An 8,278-nucleotide genomic window follows, 5' to 3' on the forward strand; every position below is an offset into this window, starting at 1 on the left:
AGCAGCAGTACTTACTGTCAGCTCTAAACTGAACAAGTTGCTCTTCCGTGCTAATCCACACGTAATATAAAAGGTCATTCCAGTTGTAAAAGTGAGATGCTATTTTTAGGCATAAAGATTATTATTAAAGTGGAAATGGAAAATAACCTGAAAAGAGGAATTGAAAACACAACACAAATGTTACCCATATTTCACTGAAAATAAGGAATTGCTTGAGTCTTGACAGCATCCTTCCTCCTACAAGGATGGATTTTTATAACACTGCATTATTAATAGCCACATCAATACATGAGTCAGAGGAGAGACTATCTGCTAAACAGAAGCTGCTTGGGATATTGCCATATTACGTTAACTTTATTTCTGTTGAGCCAAGTATTTCTCCCAGTTTGGGATTTTTCTCTTTTCCTTCCCAGCAAGGATATTTGAAGTCATTCCCACAGAAAGACCTATTTGTTCTCAGCACAAATGCTTGTAATAAGTATATGTTCTCCACAGAAACAAGATCCTTTCTATTCTACAAGTGACTATGTAAAGCCAAAAACATCTCACTGGAGGTGGAAGGCCTTGAATGTGATTCTAGAGGGTTTTGCTGCGGTTCTGTATATTGCTGGTCTCCCCTGTGGACTCAGACCTGAGGGAACAGGTGTCAGAGCAGAAACATCCGCCCCAAGATGTTTCTGCCTTCTGGGGAGATGTTCTGTTGAAATCAAAATGCTTCCAGGGAGCTTAAGTTAAACTGACATGTTCTGTCCAGATTTTCTGGGGTAAACAAGACTTCCTTTTGAAAGGAGCCACTTCATCCATTCATGTCTGGGAAGCAAGGTGTTAGGATAGACAGAAATGACCCTAATGCAGAAGGTACCAGATCCAGGCGTTGGGTCCTGGCTCCCTGCATTTGCTAAGCCATGAGTGTGCCAAAAGGAAGAATACCACACTTTGCTTTCAGCTTGTCTATACTGAAGTGCTGGCTCACCTCTAGCTGTTGCCCAGTGCTTCTTCCAGCACTCAGTACGTATTGCTTTCAACACAGCTGGAGGCATAAGGTGTTGGAGACACAGAGAAATATGCTGCTGGAAATATAATCTGTAGGTGTTTTGGAAAGGTGGGTTTTTTGGAGACAAAGATGCCTGAGTAAGTTTTGATGCCAGCATTACCGCGGAGCTCTTCTACTACTGTATAGCTCCTCTTGTGCCTCTGTGCCCAGGGAGCCTTGCACTTACATGGGTAGGTGTAAACTCTTCCTTGGTGGACATGTTTGGGGGCTGTATCTGCAGACACCTGCCACCAGCTGCAGTGTTTCCTGCTGTCGGTAACACCTCTGCCTTCTGATGTGATTAATGGTGCTAAACCCTGAGCTTGACTAACAGCTGTTGCCAAGATCAGGCCTCCAAATTAGGTTCCAAATAGCAATGAAGTAGTGAAACGTCCAAATCCAGGGAAGCCTGGAAACAGGGAACTGGCCCCAGAATGCCAAGTCCAGAAAAGGTCTGTGCAGGAGTAAGGCCAGTCCAGGAGCAGGGATTTTTACAGTGGATGCTCAGGGCCTGTTATTGCCGCAGCAGCTGTGGTACCCAGCAGTGTGGCTGTGAACAAGAGGCCAATTCCAGCCTGGCACAGGCTGCCCCTGCTGCAGCATTTCCCAGGGAGCTGCAGAGGCTGGCTGGCTGCATCCGAGGTATTTGCTCAAAAAACCAGGTGTCGTTTCTGTGAACACTGTAAGCTGTCATCTTGGCTTTCTCTTTTTTATTATTTAAAAGACAGAGAACAAATAAGAGAAAATGAACTGCAAATAATGACTAACAGCACTTCCAGTCCAAATATTTGCTCACATAATCATGTGGAAACTTTGAAGACTTGTGAGTGGCTCTAGTGCTGTTTATAATACAGCTTGGCACAAAGACGGTCAAGATGCTCCTCTCCCAATGTCAGAAGAACCCTCAGCACTGAGAGCTATATTCTCTGAGCTATATTCAGGGCTTCTTGCCATATCCTGGTCCTCAGAGAAGTGAGGTAACAGACGGTAAAAAGATGTTGTGGTAGATCTACTGTCTGGAAGCATCCTTTCAGATAGGATGCTGCAGCCTTAGGAAGCTCTGCCTCACTTGCACATGTTGGTCAAGTCTCTGCTTTCAAACAGGGTTCCTTATAGGGGATGTATTTGTGTTTCGTAAGTTTAAGGCCTGGGATCAAACTAACATTATCCAATTAATTATATATATTTCTTTTCTTTCCTCCCTTACTTTGAACCCTTGGAAGCTGAACCTAATTTTCTTCCAGCCACGCAGCACTGAGCAGAAAGGTTGTGGTCACTTGGCTTCTCAAGAAAAATAGTGCAAACATATCTTATTTCAGTGCAGGTTCAGTTTTATAACCCAGTGAAAGTATAGGAACTGTAGCCTATGGCAAGGGGAATTCACCAGTGGAGAGAGGCTTCCCAACTCACTTAGGGGTTTGCAGGTGGCTAAATAACCTGGTATGAGACTTAGGGGAGTACCCAACCATTTGGCCTCTGATTTCTTGACAGCAAAGCAGCCAGTCAACCTGTGGATCTTAACTTGGTGTTTTAAGGTCCATAATACACAAGTCAAGTGAGTCCCTCAACTTAACTTGGCCATGGTGGCTGATATAATAACTATAAAAGAAGCTCCTGGAAATACAGGTATCTTTGTTTCCCTCACTGTCACATTGACTGATACTAGTATCCTTCTTGGCACTAGGTTGGATGGGTTTTTTGCCTGTGTCTGTGAACACTGGTCTGCAGCAATACCTGAAGGAAGAGGATGTGAAGGAGCCTTGTAGGACAATGCTTTAGAAATCTTTAAGTGTGCCTCCCTGTCTTTCATGGTATGTCAGGAGGTGCCTGGCTATCCATGGGCCGAGAGGAGGAAGGATCCCCACTTCCAGATGGCAGAGGTTGATGCAAGGTCCCTTAGACCCTTTTCTCCTAATTAAGACTTTTCTGGGGGTTCAGCTGAGAAATGTGAGCATTTATCCCAATACCCCACTAGTGACAGCAGGACTTCTGGAGCCAGTGTTAGGAGACCCTGCAGCCCTCCAGTTCTGATCAGCAGTACTTGTGTTCTCCCAGTTTGGCTTTTGGCAGCTGGGCTCAGCAGAAAGCTTGAGCTACTCATGCTCAGTTGGTTCAGTAACAGCACATGGTGCCAGTAGGTGGGGATTGAGCAAGTCTCCTACCATTGGCATGGATGAAGAGGAACTTGGGCACAGAGCTGCTAAATGCCCTTCCCAATGATAATTCTGTACTTGCAAGAGAGCCAAGCCTGAAGTGCAAGGTTTTAGAGGTCTTTTAACTGAATATAATGAATTATTTTGCTTCTTGTAATTAAGGAGGTGCAATTAGGAATGATACAAATAACAAGGTAGTGTTTGGCATTTACAGAAAACCGTAGGCTGTGCAGTTCAGGATGTATTGCTATTAGTGGCCAGACATTTTTTGCCATTAAAATATCAAGAGATCCTGTACAGAACTGGGTGCTGTTGATTTGTGATCAAAGCTAGCATGCAGGTAGCAGGTGGCATTTCTACAGTTCCTGCAGGGAATATATCCCAAAACGTCAAATTCGTCCCTTTCTATTAGAGAAAAATGTGTGAGAGGAGGACTGGGGGAAGAGAAGGAAGGAAGGAGACTGCTTCTCTATTTTAAAAATAATATTTTAGCTTACAAGTGTTAAGGTGGCTTGCAAAATTAGGAGGCTTTAAAAAACAGAGTAAAGGGAAATGTAATTTTTCTCTTTGTTGCCACCATTTTCTCTTTGACTCCCAAACTTTTGTCTACCAGACAACACACATCTTTTCTAGACAAAAATACTCAGAACCTTTGAATCTTGGAGGAAAATGTGTTTTTCCAAAATATGCTTTTGGAATGACAACATCCTGATCCCTAATGCATCAATACTTGTCCTGACTCTGCAGAGGCCAAATGTGCCTTTGAAAGCCTCCTCTATAGCATGATTCTCAAATTCACTTTTGAAGTAGAAGGGACAGAGTAAACCCAGCTCTTCCTACCCCCAGAAAGGACTAACTGGGATCCTCTCAAGTAATTGTTATTGTATTAATGCTGGAGAAAGCCTCATGTTGAGGAAAGCTTTTATTGCTTTTATTCCCCCCAGCATTCTCAAGAGATCCTTATCATTGCTGCTGGTAGCTGGTACGTGGTCTCATCCAGGCAGACAACTGCAAGCAAGATACTGCTGTGCCTCTTCTCCAGCTTCCCTGAGAGGCATGTTGGTGTTTATAGCGTGCCTTGAAACAGAATGGTTTATCTCTCATTTTAAAGGGGCTCACCATATTATGGCCCTTGTGCAGCTTTCTCTAAATCTATGACCACCATAAATGTGATTTGTTCAGTATCAGAAGCAGAGCTGACAGATGGGCAAGGACAGTGTCCTGGGTTTTGGCATGGCTGGCACTGGGGGAATAATTCTTGTGGGACTTTTTCTGCTAGTGTGAGTGTTTTCAGAGCATCTTTAGGAGTGCCAGCCTCTCCCCTGCTGTATGCTTTTTCTGTATAAATCCTGATGGAAGAAGGATTTCAGCTCAAACATAAAGCTTCCTCCTACCTGAGCAGCTCAGGGCAAATCTGGGATCAAACCCATGAACCAAAATGCATTTATTACCATTATAAATTTAATCCAGAGCTTTTAGTGAAAATAACCAAGTACCCTCCAAAGTGATTCTGCTTGAAAGCAGAGTTTCTCAAACTGAAGATCTGAAAGACATGGTAAACCTGAAAGATAATGGGCTGGGAGGGGCTTTGGACAGCCTGGTCCCTCTCAGCTTGCTCTGGTGGTGGAAGTGATGCACCCAGCCTGGAAAAGTTCTGTCAGCAAAGCAGTAGTTTCTCAGAGGTTTGCCTCTCTCTCTCCTTAAGAATGGAAGGAGGTTTCCAAAGACTTCCCAAACATCTCCACGTAAAGCTTCCCATCCTCAAATACCTTGCTGCAACCTGTAGGAGAATGAAACATAAAAGAAATATGGAGGTGCTACCAAGACACTTTCTGCTTTGGTCACCCTGCCACTAGAGGAGTTTTCTTTAGCTGCTCAGCACCTCCCTGTTTAGTTTTGCTCTTGACAGCTGCCATTTGAATAATTTAATCCAGTGCCCTCCTCTGCTGTGCCTTGTAGAACATGGTGGGTGATGAGCAGTGTGTCAGCTAGGGAGAGCTCAGGAACATTCTCATCCTGGCACTGAGGGCTTGCCAAGAGCAAGCAAACAAGCCATCAGGAGCCTAATAAAGCACAGGGGGGAACATGACTGCTCCCAGCAGTGAGGGTTATAGACACAGGCATGGTAGTCCCTGCCTGCATCTCCTTCCATTTTTTCACCTTCCCTTTTTCCCGTTCCCTATGCCTTTTCATTCATCTCCTCTTTTCCGTGGGCTAATTCACACTTTTCCAGGTGCCTTTTATCACTGCCACTCTTTTTCCCTGCTTGCCCTTGATCCGCAGCAAAGGAACGAGAGTGTCAATTGGTGGGGCACAGGGACGGAGCTGGGGTGGCAGATGGCTGTGTGGCAGGGCCGAGCCAGGGCTTATCCATCACTGCTGCGGGCACAGCATTTACAGCAGGGCCGGCGTTCGGAGGGGTGAGCCAGAACAGGTAATTGTTGGCAGAGAGGATGCATTTTTCATTGCTGATGAGGAGGAGAGGGGCAGGGTTAGGGTTGTGCTAATGCCACAGTGAAGGATGAATTCATCACAGATTCTCCTTTTTTTTCTGCATTAATTCATCCAGCTTTGATCGACGCTGGAGTACTCCCAAATGCCAAGCAGCTGGTAAGTCTAAAGCAGAAACCTTTCCACAAGCTAAGCTGCTGGGAAACAGCCAGGGTGTGCTGAGATCCCTGATGCTCCTGTCATTGTCACCCCTATTACTAAAGTCAAAGGGTCAAAAAATGCCTCTCTTCCTTTCACCCAGAGACTCTGGTTTGGGTTGTGGTGCTGCAGCAGGGTTCATCTGCATTAGAGCTGTAAGGTGCCATCAATAAGCAGATGGCACAATGGTGCAAAAAGGCAGATGTGGTTAGTGATGAGCCAGTTTTGCAGTTTACACACCCCAAAATATGCTTTCAGCAGAGACAGACACCTGCACTAGGGCTTTGCTTCTGCCAGATCCCATCCAAGAAACCCCCAGAAGCTCTGTGGCTCAGGGACCTTATACAGCTGACAGTCCCACAAGCAGGAATGAATTTGGTCATGACATTGCTCCCAACCAGCTCTGAGGCATTTTGGTATTGATGCTCGCTTTTGGCTTACTAGAGTTTGTTGTGGTTGTGCTTGGATGGCTCCCAGGGCTGTCAGTTAGTCAAGAATAACAGCAAAAATGTTTACCATGCACAGGCTCGTAGGCTGGATGTACACTTAGAAAAGACCCCAATGTGAGGAGCGAAACACAAGAGAGAATATAATTAAGAGGGGTGAAAAAAAATCATCTGTTTCCCCTCTATTTTTAGTTGTAGACATTTTCAGAATCCAGCCACTTCTGAAGCTGATTTCTAAATTTATTCTGTCCCTTTTTAGAGAACTTTCTGCATTTCCCCACCTAATTTAAGTATCTTCTAAAGTATTTTTAAAAGTGGCAGTCTTGGCCAACTGAGCAAAACAACTTCTTTGCCTATTGAAGTTATCTCACATTTGTGTTTAAGAGACAATAAATAAAGGCATTATAATGGGAACTGGCAGGACTATACAAGTCTATATGCAGCAAAATTTAGTTCTGTCCTCCCCAGAATGCATCTCTGTTGGAAAGCAGTTCTTGGATGGTTTCAAGCGGGATTTTTCAAAGACTTTAATTCATCATATCCCTCTGTTCTGCTGCAAATCATTCACACAGCATGTGGGAGGGGGATCATTCATCTAGTTTCAGCCATTCGATATTGAGGTTTTAAGCATAAATTCCATGTTGTGGTTCCCTTGTGTTTCAGAGGGAAATTGGCACCAGCAACACCAGTCTCTCCTAGCACATTGGCTACTTCAGTCAAGATGCTTTGCTTCCAGGTGACCATATTCAGGGAATGACACATCTGCCCGGTTCTCACTGTCCTTCCTTATATTTCTCGAGTATTGTGTTATGTTTTTCTTTGCTACCTGATGTATCAGTGCTCAGTTTACACTGTCTGCTTGAAGATGATTTGACCAAGGCACAAAGTGCTATTCCCCTTTGTAAACATGGATTTAGCAGTGCTTTGCTTTGATTGGCTGCACTACAACTTCTGCTTTGCCCAGGTTGTGAGTTATTCATTATATACAGGCTGTATTCCTTCCTCTTCCTACTTGTGGAATATTTTGACATTCCCCTGTGTCTGTAGTGATTCAGTCCAGTTTTTAAATAAATATCTGGCTTTCCCATAGGAAAAGATCCAGGAGCTCCTACCAGGGATGCGTCTTTCCAGCTGAGTTTTCTTCATCAGAATATTGAGCTATGGAATCATAAGAGGGTTTGGAGGTTGTGGGATTGGTGGCGGTGGGGTAGAAATTGGCTTTAGACAAAGAAGAGCCATACCAAATTGGAGTTCCAACAGTCTGCACCCACCATCCTCTGTGTTTTGTTATCTTTTGGCCAAAGACTTTCAGTTTTCAGGTCAAAGAGAAAAGTTACCATTTCTAAAGGAGGGACAGAGGCAGTCCCTGTGTTTATTGAAATATTCTGCTAGGTAACAACTAGAGGAGGATTTTTCCACCCATGAACAAAAGCAGTTCTCAGATTTGGGAAGATGAAGTTTTTCTTGCTGCTCTTGTCAGCATTGGGGTGTTGGTGTTTATGTCATTTTCTGACTATTGCTTATAAGATGCTTGGCTTCTAACTGCATATGTCTTGTAGGAGGAAGCTGCACTTTGCTTTCAGCCCAGGTTTTAGCATTTGCCAGGTATCTGAAGGGATGTTTCAAGACCCATTTGAAGTAAAGAGGAGAGGTAAGTGTCATTCTTAAAAAAGCATTATCTCATCCATGAGTTCTTGTGAAAGTTGACACAGGCGCCAGGTGGGAAATCACAGATACTGTCTTCCTTTCCCATATTTTCAGGCCAGGTGTCCTGTGGAGAACCAGAGCCTCAGCAGCAAAAGTTAATTCATGTCAGACTTAGATTTCATTCTAAAAAAGGCCAAATCATCCTTAAATGCCTTGAAAGCTGGAATACACCAGACATCCTGTGGAATTAGGTATTTATAGTAGGTGGGCTGTCTGATGATGGTTACTGGTATGGGGGAAGGCCTCATCTGAAATACTGATATTTCCCTGAGCCATGGCAATTCCAACCT

General features: G+C 44.2%; 1 long non-coding RNA gene across 1 annotated transcript in view; it reads left to right on the forward strand.

The window, feature by feature from the left end:
- Positions 1 to 8,024, forward strand: part of LOC133212702 (uncharacterized) — a 154,808-nt gene extending 146,784 nt beyond the window's left edge. The window contains exons 3-4 of the long non-coding RNA XR_009725579.1: positions 5,756 to 5,796; positions 7,841 to 8,024. This is a non-coding gene — a long non-coding RNA (uncharacterized LOC133212702). The remainder of the gene's footprint in view (positions 1 to 5,755; positions 5,797 to 7,840) is intronic.
- Positions 8,025 to 8,278: the final 254 nt, after the last annotated feature.

The sequence above is a fragment of the Neopsephotus bourkii genome, unplaced genomic scaffold (genome assembly GCF_033783945.1).
Source record: "Neopsephotus bourkii isolate Nb327-2 ecotype Australia unplaced genomic scaffold, CSIRO-AGI_Nbou_v1 NB_739, whole genome shotgun sequence".
In the NCBI taxonomy this organism is placed as follows: Eukaryota; Metazoa; Chordata; class Aves; order Psittaciformes; family Psittacidae; genus Neopsephotus; species Neopsephotus bourkii.